Source organism: Capsicum annuum, chromosome 4 (genome assembly GCF_002878395.1).
Source record: "Capsicum annuum cultivar UCD-10X-F1 chromosome 4, UCD10Xv1.1, whole genome shotgun sequence".
Taxonomy (NCBI): Eukaryota; Viridiplantae; Streptophyta; class Magnoliopsida; order Solanales; family Solanaceae; genus Capsicum; species Capsicum annuum.
The window spans coordinates 160,699,148-160,710,432 of NC_061114.1; the positions used below are offsets into that span (position 1 = coordinate 160,699,148).

The window sequence follows — 11,285 nt, forward strand, 5'->3', positions numbered from 1 at the left end:
CTACTTTTCTCACTGCTCTTGCAGGAAAAGAGCTTGATTAGCACATGCCCCGTTGTTACAGCTTTATCTGAGTTTGGTGCAGAATAACCAAAGGGAGTCTAGGATCTCTACTCGGTGGTCCGGAGAGGCAAGGTATCAGTTACCACTATTTATTTGTTTTGGTTTCAACAGAAAATCCTTAGTACTGCAAACACTACTAAAAAACGGAAAATCGACCACAAAAATCGATCACATGTGATCGATTTTTCTGAATTTTGGACCACAAAATCGACCAAAATGCGTGGTAACTTTTTAAAAATCGACCACACGTGGTCAATTTTTTTAAAAATATATATATTTTTAAAATTTATTATTATTTTATTAAAATAAAAAAAATAATTTTAAAAATAAAAAAATTCAAAATAAACCGACCACAAGTAGTTGGTTTTATTTTAAAATTAATTAATTTTATTAAAACTGACCATAAGTGGTCGATTTTTCTAAAATTCTGAAAAGCGACATGTGGTCGGTTTTCTACAATTTTTTTTAAAAAAACCGACCACATGTGGTCGATTTTTTTGATTTTTTTTTAAAAATAAAAAGCAACAAATGAAATAGCAACATATAATGCAACAACAACTCAAGTGTATTTCCCTCCAACTAACATACAATACAAGTCTACAAACATACAAAAGTGCAAAAACTACAACAAAATGTCCAAATTCAAACTACAACACATAGAAAAGTCAAAAAACTACCACTCATCTTCATCATCATCATCTTCATCTTCCGCATCCTCATCTGTACTGATATCATCTAATGGGTTTAGACCTTTCGCAGCCCCAACTGCATCACCAGGACATGAAGAAATAATCCCTGCAGACTAAATAAAAGAGCTGAACTGCTCCTGCAACATCCTGATTTGTGATGTTGTTTCCTCATTCTTCTTATGCCCTCTCTCTCTGTGTAGCAAGCTCTTCAGTGAGTTTAGAAATCATATTTTCTAGTGATTCAACGGTTTCTCTATCAACTGAAGTGGTATAGGATGTAGGACCGAATGAAGACCTAACATTCTCGCCAAAATAATTTTCGTGGTATCCGCAGTAATGACCTCTAACTACAGGACCCACAGTTTATTCCCATAACTCCTCCTCTATATGTTGGGGTATTGGGTCACCCTGACTTTCAGGAGGCTGACTACCACGAAACTCACTAAGGAGCTGCATATATTTGTCCTATATTCAAAGTAAAGTTAAAATTAATAGTCAAAAAATATTAAAGTACTTATATTTGAATAATATCAACTTTGAGAAAAAGATTCATAAATTCAAAATTTGATTCTTACATGAGCAGCTTTTGCACTAGGATTAACCTAGACATCTTCATTAGTCGGGTTCTTTTTCTTCTTCACATGCGTCTCCTCGAATACCTCATCGAAGGGTATCTTCCTACCCTTTTCTTTTTTCTGCATATGAAAAAATTATTAATCTTCAAATAATTAAAAATTTAAATAGAAACAAACAATTAAAATTGTAAAAGTTACATACCATTTTTTCCTCCACTGCAATCATACTAATTGTACCCGCAGTATGTAGAGAGTCACCCTTGGATGATGCCCGAGCTTTCTTTTCTTTGTCCCTCAAGAATTGATATTCTTCGCCATTCCAATAGCGAATATACTGTTGTCATAAGGATTCACTTATCCAGTCAGGTCGTACCAAGTTGGTTCTGACATAATCCAACAGACCGTTAAATCTGGATCTAGCTCTTCTGTAAAAATTTCTCCTTAAAGCACATTCATTCGCATCATCCCACCAGTGATATTTCTACAACAAAAATAAAAATATAATATTCAATCTTTTGTTCTAGCAATGTGTTAAATAGTTGATAAGTTAAATCCTTAATTGAAATTCTTTAAACATTCTTTCTTTGTCATTTTCTGGAACTTTTTGCCAACTGGTCCAGTACCCATTGAAGTGCCGACAAATGCATTTACTCGTAATTTTTCCAACTCCAACATCCGGCTTAAACCTGCAACACAAGATCAAACAGTAATTTCATAGAGCATAATAATATAGTAATGAAAAATGAATAATGCAATTATATTTAGAAATCTTACCCTGTTCCATATTGAATAAGATAACGCCTTCCATAATCATCTCTATCTTCGGGCTAAGGAGTAAGTGCTGGTGGATGCACTGGCGTGGGCGAATTTGAAGCACCGGATGGAGTTCCTCCAAGATAAAGATTCGACAACCCAATAGATCCAGCAGAATCGCTGTGTGAACCTGGGTGACTGCTACAGGAGGGTACTGACGATGGTTGATGTCTAGATGTGTTAGCGGTCACCTGATAGTACTGTGATAGCGGTGGCACGATGATAGGAGCAGAATGAGTCGGTGTAGACCCATGAAGTGGCCCCACATGTGTAGGAGCAGAAACCGAATGCTGAGACGACCTAGAATATGAGGGTCGTGTTGGTGCGCCAGCAAATCAACCCTTAGATATATGAATACCTGTTGGTCGTCTATAAGGCGGAGGTTGGTTTTTCTTTTTTGTTTTTGTAGGATCAAATTTTCCCTTACCTTTGTCACCTCTACCTGACATCTAAATTATATAAAGTTAAAAAGTAGTTAGTTCCTACAAAATGAATATATAAGAAAACATTTCTAGTAACTAATTTCAAGTTACTAATTCACATTTCAAATCGCTCCAACAACACGAGATAGACAAGAATATTTTTATTACTATATAAATTATGGAATAGTGAAAACAATAATCTTAAACAGTATATTACATATCAATCTTAAAAAAGAAACGTAAAGGTAAGTATATAGTACAAAGCATAAAGACATCAATACATAATAAATACAACCTACACAAACTAATCCTTCTCTTCTGAAGACTCTCCACTAAACCATTCACCCTCTTCGAAAGTTTCCTCATCTCCTACTCACTCAGTCTCTTCTTCTGCAATATTAACTTCTTCAAATATATTTTTTGGGTGATTCAAACTATCCACTAAGCCAATGTCTACTAGCTGGTGATCAATCTGCATTTCATTTTAATACACAGTCTCCAATACATTCTCAACTTCCATCAATCCTATAGGCTTTTTTTTATTACAGCCCACCAATCAGACTTATCACTGCGTAACGGATAAGGAGCATAATACACTTGTTTAGCATTTTGTGCTAGAACAAATGGATTGTAAACAGGATACGACCTATTATGTTTCACTTCAATGATGTTATGCTCCTTATGTACTCTTGTGCCTCTTGTGTTTGGATCAAACCACTTACATCGAAAGAGGATAATTTTTTTTATTGAAAAACCAGCATACTCTAGTTCTAAGATCTCGTATATGATGCCGAAGTAATCAACATCATTATCACCCTTAATCCAAACACCACTATTGTTTGTTTTCCTTGTTATGGAGTGTTCTTTGGTGAAAAGTTTAAACCCATTTACTGTGTAATGGGATATTGCATGAGCTTCAACTGGACCCAAAGAAATATCTCTCAAGAACTAATCGTATGCGGTAGCATTTGGTGACTGGTGTACCTAAATATATTATACATATATATACATACATATATGTATATATGTATATGTTAGTTGCTGAATACGTAAATGTTTAAAATTTGTAGAAATATTAATACACTTACTAACCTCATATGTAAATCATGTTGCAAAGGATGCATACCCTTGATTTTTATGGAATTGAGTCTTAAATGAACTGAAGATCCAACATGCGAAAAACAATTAGTTTCCTTAAGGAAATGAGTAAATAAATAAGATATGTTAAAATTTTAATCTCCTTACTTCAGAAAGGGCTCAACTTTTGGGCACTTCAGCAAACATACAAAGTTGCTGATTTGCGCTCCGTGGGAGTGAGCCGGCAAAATATGGTCTTTTTAGCCTTACAATCAGATTGATTGAAAATTGATATCGGTTGCAAATAAGGCTCATTCTCATCGTCCTAATGACGATTCGGTCAGTTTCTTGAACAAGCAACTTCATCACGAAAGTAGTATGAACAAAATTGAGATGTTTCTCTTGCAAGATATGCCATAACTATAGATCCTTCCACCCTATGTTTGTTTTTGGGACCCCTTTTCGATTTTCTAATTGACCCACACAATCTTGAGATTAGATGTTTACTATATTAAAAAAAGATATGTATGAATTTAAATATGTTGCAATTGCTTACGGTTCGAATGGATACATCCACCTAGTTTGAATTGGACCGCCTAGCCGAGCTTCATGCACAAGATGAATGGGAAGATTTTCCATCACATCGAAGAATGCTGGAGTAAAAATCTTCTCCAACTTGTTGATGATAACAACAATATTACTTTCCATTCGTGCCAGATTTTCTTCTTTTAATGTGGTGACATGTAAGTCTTTGAAGAACAAACTAATCTCTGCTATTGGTTTCTATATGTTTTCAGGTAAACTAATAAAAGCAATTGAAAGTAACTGTTTCATAAAAATATGAAAATCATGGGTTTTCATTCCATGCAATATTCTATGTGCCATATTAACCCTCTTTCTCAAATTTGAGGCATATCTATTGGGCATCTTTAAACTTTGGATCCACTCGCATATTTGACGCTTTTGGTCCAACTTGAATGTAAAACTAGCCTTGGGCTTAAGAACATTGCCATTGGGCCCCTCCTGTAAGTGTAATTCTCTGCGTTTGTAATATTCTGATAAGTCAAGTCTGGCCTTAGGATTATCCTTTATTTTGCTGGTGACATCCATAACTGTGTTTAACAAGTTGTCAAAATAGTTCTTCTCAGTATGCATGACATCAACATTATTTCTAAGTAAATTATTTGGCAAATATTCTAACTCCCAAAATATACTTTGCTTAGTCCAGTTATGCGAAACTCCATATCCATCAAGCCTATACAATGGTTCCTCTCTGACTTTAGGCAAATCCTGAACTATGTCCCAGATATCATGACCCGACAGCCTTGGAGGTGGACCATCAGGATCCCTTCTATTCCTTCTGAATGCATTCTTAAGTCTCCTAAATTCATGATCAGGTGGCAAGAAACCACAACGACAATCAAACCATGAATTTTTTTTGCCATGTCTCAATGTAAAAGGTTTTGTTTTTTCATGCAGTATGGGCAAGCTAACTTTCCAGCTGTTATCTGCCTAGACAATATTCCATAAGCAGAAAAATCATTAATAGTCCATATTAGATATACACGCAGATTGAAATTCTATTTAAGCGAGATGTCCCAAGTTTCAACCCCCTCATGTCATAAAATTTGAAGTTCATCGATCAAAGGTTTCAAGTAGACATCTATTCTGCTTTTTGGATTATGCGGGCCAGGAACAACATAATTCAAAAATATATAGGGACTAGTCATCAATATTTCAGGAGGAAGATTATACGGGGTGATAAATACAGGCCAACATGAATATGGTGCAGCACCAACTGAAAAAGAAGAGAATCCATCCGCACATAATCCCAAATGAATATTTCGTGGCTCAGCTGCAAAATCTGAATAAGTTGCATCAAAATGCTTCCAAGACTCTCCATCAGATGGATGACACATAACACTATTGGGCCTTCTATTTTCACTGTGCCATCTCATATGAGGAGCTAAGCTGTTTGAAGCATACAACCTCTTCAACCTTAGTATTAGAGGTAAATAATGCATCACCTTAATAGCAATTTTATTTCCACTACAACCACGCTTATATCGAGGGTGCTAACAAAACTTACAGGACTCTAGTTTAGCATCTTCCTTAAAGTATAACATGCAACTATTTTCACAACAATCAATTCTAACCGAGGAGAGACCTAACTTTGACACCAATCTTTTTGCCTTATAGAAAGAATCAGGAACCTCCAAGTCGGGGTCAACTAACTCTTTAAGAAGGTCTATCATTGAGTCCATTCCTCTTTCAACAATATTCCAGTCGGATTTAATACTTAATAATCTAACAATAACAGACAAATGAGAGTGCGAACACCCGTCAAACAAAGGATGACTAGCAGCATGAAATTGTTCATAGAATTTGCCCACTTCTCTATTAGGAGCATCTTTGACATTTTTCCTAAAGTCGCCCCCGTGTGGCATCCCAAAAGCATCGTGCACCATTTTTGTCATCTTAGTATCTTCATATTCATTATGCCCTACAAACCTAGTACTTTCTCCAACAACAAAGTTATTTTGCCCAACATCACTACCAATAGCACGCAATCTTAAAAAGTCCTCGTGAAACCCCCTTCTATAAAGATGTTCCTTCACAACTTCTTCTTTTAAAAGATTTATACCATCACATCTAACCCAAGGACAACGAATAGCCCAAAAATGTGACCAAACATCAAGTGTCTTAGAGTGTTCAACAAATCGTTTGACACCTTTAGTAAATTCCTCCCTAAGACCCATTCTATTATCATTATTCCATTGATATATCTAGCTATAATCATGTTCCATCTACACAATCAATCAGATTCAACTAATTAGATCAAGTCACAAAAAGTTCAAATTTCAAGTACCTAAATTCAAAATGAAAAAGTACCTACATCATAATCAATTTCAAGTGACTAAGTCACCTACCAAATCACCAAACTTAACTACATTCAACACAAATATTTGACATTTCAAGTACCTAAACTTCAATATTTTCAAGTCACTAAGTCATCACCCAAGCCACCAAGCTAAACCACGTTCAAAACAAAAATTCACCTTTAAAGTACCAACACTTTATCAATTTCAAGTGCAAGTCACCAAACCAAACCATATTAAAAATAAAAAATTCGCCTTTAAAGTACCTACACTTTATCAATTTTAAGTGACTAAGTCACCTACCAAGTCACAAAACTTAACCACATTCAAAAAAAAAAAAATTCACCTTTCAAGTACCTAAACTTCAACATTTTCAACTCACTAAGTCATCACCCAAGTCAGCAAACTAAACCACATTCAAAACAAAAAATTCACCATTAAAGTACCTACACTTAGTAAATTTCAACTCACTAAGTCATCACCCAAGTCACCAAACTAAACTACATTCAAAACAAAAAATTCACCATTAAAGTACCAACACTTAGTAAATTTCAACTCACTAAGTCATCACCCAAGTCACCAAACTAAAGCACATTCAAAATAAAAATTCACCATTAAAGTACCTACACTTAGTAAATTTCAAGTCACTAAGTCATCACCCAAGTCACCAAACTAAACCACATTCAAAACAAAAATTCACCTTTAACGTACCTACACTTTATCAATTTAAAGTGACTAAGTCACCTATCAAGTCACCAAAAACTAAAACACATTTAAAATAAAAAATTCACCTATAAAGTACCTACACTTAGTATTCAACTCACTAAGTCATCACCCAAATCACCAAACTAAACCACATTCAAAACAAAAAATTCACCATTAAAGTACCTACACTTAGTAAATTTTAACTCACTAAGTCATCACCCAAGTCACCAAACTAAACCACATTCAAAACAAAAAATTCACCATTAAAGTACCTACATGGTAAATTTCAACTCACTAAGTCATCACCCAAGTCACCAAACTAAACCACATTCAAAACAAAAATTCACCTTTAAAGTACCTACACTTAGTAAATTTCAAGTCACTAAGCCATCACCCAAGTCACCAAACTAAACCACATTCAAAGCAAAAATTCACCATTAAAGTACCTACACTTAGTAAATTTTAACTCACTAAGTCATCACCCAAGTCACCAAACTAAACCACATTCAAAACAAAAAATTCACCATTAAAGTACGTACACAGTAAATTTCAACTCACTAAGTCATCACCCAAGTCACCAAACTAAACCACATTCAAAACAAAAATTCACCTTTAAAGTACCTACACTTGGTAAATTTCAAGTCACTAAGCCATCACCCAAGTCACCAAACTAAACCACATTCAAAGCAAAAATTCACCATTAAAGTACCTACACTTAGTAAATTTTAACTCACTAAGTCATCGCCCAAGTCGCCAAAAACTAAACCACATTCAAAATAAAAAATTCACCTTTCAAGTACCTAGACTTCAACATTTTCAACTCACTAAATCATCACCCAAGTCACCAAACTAAACCATATTCAAAACAAAAAAATTCATCATTAAAGTACCTACACTTGGTAAATTTCAACTCACTAAGTCATCACCCAAGTCACTAAACTAAACCACATTCAAAATAAAAAATTCACCATTAAAGTTCCTACACTTAGTAAATTTCAACTCGCTAAGTCATCACCTAAGTCACTAAACTAAACCACATTCAAAAAAAAAATTCACCATTAAAGTACCTACACTTAGTAAATTTCAAGTCACTAAGTCATCACCCAAGTCACCAAACTAAACCACATTCAAAATAAAAATTCACCTTTAAAGTACCTACACTTTATCAATTCCAAGTGACTGAGTCACCTACCAAGTCACCAAACTTAACTACATTCAAAACAAAAAATTCACCTTTAAAGTACCTACACTTAGTAATTTCAACTCACTAAGTCACCACCCAAGTCACCAAAGTAAACCACATTCAAAATTATCAAGCATAGGAAAATTCAATATAAAAAGTTCACATTTCAAGTACACTTCAACTAAATTCAAAATAAAAGTTCACCTTGAAGCTAAGTAACTACACTTATTCACTTTCAAGCAACATATTCATTTATAGTAGACTTAAGTCATCGACAGACCCTCAAACTTGTTTTAAAAATTCACTTAAACCCCTCAATTAAAGCCTGTACCTATCAAACCCCTACCTCCCCCCCCCCCCCCCCCCCCCCCCCTCCCCTCAAATTTTGATCCAATCAAGCATTTTTTGCACAGTTAGCAAAAGATTTAGAGTGTGTGTAACACATTCGCTTTATGTGGTAAAATTGACCGATAAGAAAAATACACGTGGCAAACAATTTTTTTATAAAAAATATATGTTAAAAATCCAATTAAATAATGATAAATGTTGAGTGGGTCCAAAAATTATTTTAAATATATTATAATTTTATTTTTTAAAAATGATCCCCCACCCCACTCCCAACCCAGCCCCCCCCCCCCTTCCATTCTCTTCTCCATCTTCTACAGAAGATGAACTTTTAAAAAAAAAAATTTATGTCCCACTAATTTAAGAAAACAAAAGAGTATCAATTTAACAAAATTATTTCTTTACAACCTCAGTAGTCTATTTGCAGAAAAAGAAAATTTGGAGGCTAATAAGTTATACGTCATCCTAATAACAATGAAGCAATCTAACAATTCTAACCAAACTCACCCTAATTCTAATCGAACAATCTTGAAATTTCGAATTGATTTTTCGGCGAGTCTCGCCAAAAAATGAATTCAAAAACGGCTAAAGAAAATGATGAATGAGGTTGTGGCTTGCAAAGGAACATAACTTGAAGACGACAACGACAGAGATGTGAAGACGATGATGGCGGAGGTTGTGAAGAAGACGGTAAATGGGGGTGGGGGGTTGCAAAGAAGATGATGAGGTGGGGGGAGTGTGTGAAGAAGATGATGAAGGGGGGCGGGTGCTTTTTTTTAAAATTAAGAAATTATAAAAATTAAAAATTATATTAATAAAATAATTTAAATATAAGTTTTTTAATTAAAAAAAGTAAAATATTATTTAGTCTACTGTTCACGCGCCCAAGGAGAGTGTATTACACTCTCCTTGCCAAATCAGCATTTTGTGCTTGATAGGTACCAATTTTAGCGCTTGAGGTGCCTGATAGGTATAGGTCTTAATTGAGGGGTCTAAGTGAATTTTCGAAATAAATTTGAGGGTCTGTCAATGACTTAAGCCTTTATAGTATAACAAGTTAAACAATTGAACAAGTGTAACAAAGCAAATAAGTAGAGACGTCGCATGTCCCTATCACACCATATAATTATCACAAAATTCCTATGTCTTTCAAAGTCTTCTACAGCGAACAATCCCAAACTAAACTACATTTAAAGACTTCAGTACAAGAAAATAGAGAGAAATCAACTTACCTTTGCTTGGCCTAAATTAAAGTGAAAGAGATAAGCGGTCATCGAATCTAGATTCAGATGTGCTGGTAGCGCAAAGATACTAAATTAGGAGCAGAAGAATAATTTTCAACCTGCCATTCAAAATAAAAATATTTGATAAACAGTATCCAAGCAGAAGAATAATTTTCAGCCGATAAAACCTTCAATCCAACTAAACCCATATAAACAATAACAAGCTAAATCACAAAAGGAAATCAAGAATCTGAAAAAATCATAACTAAAATTTCCAACTTTAAGAGATTTCTACCATGAATAACTTCAACCAATATCAAATACAACAAGCTAACCTTAAAAGCAAAACAAATCTCAAACGTTCACAGCTAAAGTTTTCAACTTTGAGAAATTCCAACCAAAAAAAAATAATCAAGAACCTCAAAAAATCACGACAAAATATTCCAACTTTGAGTGATTTAATAAAACTCATATAAAAAACAACAAGCTAAATTGCTAAACCATAAAAGTAAATCAAGAATCTCAACAAATCAGAACTAGAGTTTTCAACTTTGAGGAATTCAAACCAATAATAACTTCAACACCATAAAACTCATATCAAAAGCTACAAGCTAAACCATAAAATTAAATCACGTCAAAGATCAACTTTGAGGGATTTAGCAAAACTCATATAAAAAACAACAAGCTAAACCATAAAACGAATCCAAGAATCTTACAAAATCATAGCTAAAGATTCCAACTTTGAGGGATTTAGCAAGCTAAAACCCATATCATAAACGACAAGCTAAATAATAAATCTCAAAACATCACAATTAAAGATTCCAACTTTGAGGATTTATACAATCAATAACTTCAATCAAGCAAAACTCATATCTAAAACAAAAAGTTAAACCATAAAAGCAAATCAAGAACCTCAACTATGAAAAATACATAAAAAATTAAGCTTCATACCTGAGCTGTCATCGTCGGAGTAGAGTCGAAGCAGTCGCCGGAGATGAGCAGGAGTAGGTGCGGCGACAGTAGGGTTAGTTTGTGTATACGTGTTTGTGTGTTTGGAAGAGTGTGTGTGTATGTGTTTGTGTGTTTGTCATGTAGATGTGTTTGTGTGTGTTTAGTTGCTTAGTTTGGGTCGGGTCGGGTGCATTGGGGTCGGGTTAATTCTTTTTAATTATTTTTTAATTAACATTAAACCTACCAAATTTGGTCGGTTTTTAAAAATATTTTTGAAAACCGACCACATGTGGTTGGTTTTTACAAAAACATTGATAAATTAAAATTTAATAAACTAAAATTACTAAATTAAAATTATTTTTT

At 34.1% G+C, this 11,285-nt stretch overlaps 1 long non-coding RNA gene across 1 annotated transcript; it reads right to left on the reverse strand.

Moving 5' to 3' along the window:
* Positions 1-776: 776 nt before the first annotated feature.
* Positions 777-1,982, reverse strand: LOC124897544. The gene is made up of 3 exons (XR_007054257.1): positions 1,527-1,982; positions 1,325-1,444; positions 777-1,214 (listed from the first exon to the last, which is right to left on the reverse strand). It is a non-coding gene; the product is annotated as an uncharacterized LOC124897544 (long non-coding RNA).
* Between the last annotated feature and the right edge of the window lie 9,303 nt (positions 1,983-11,285).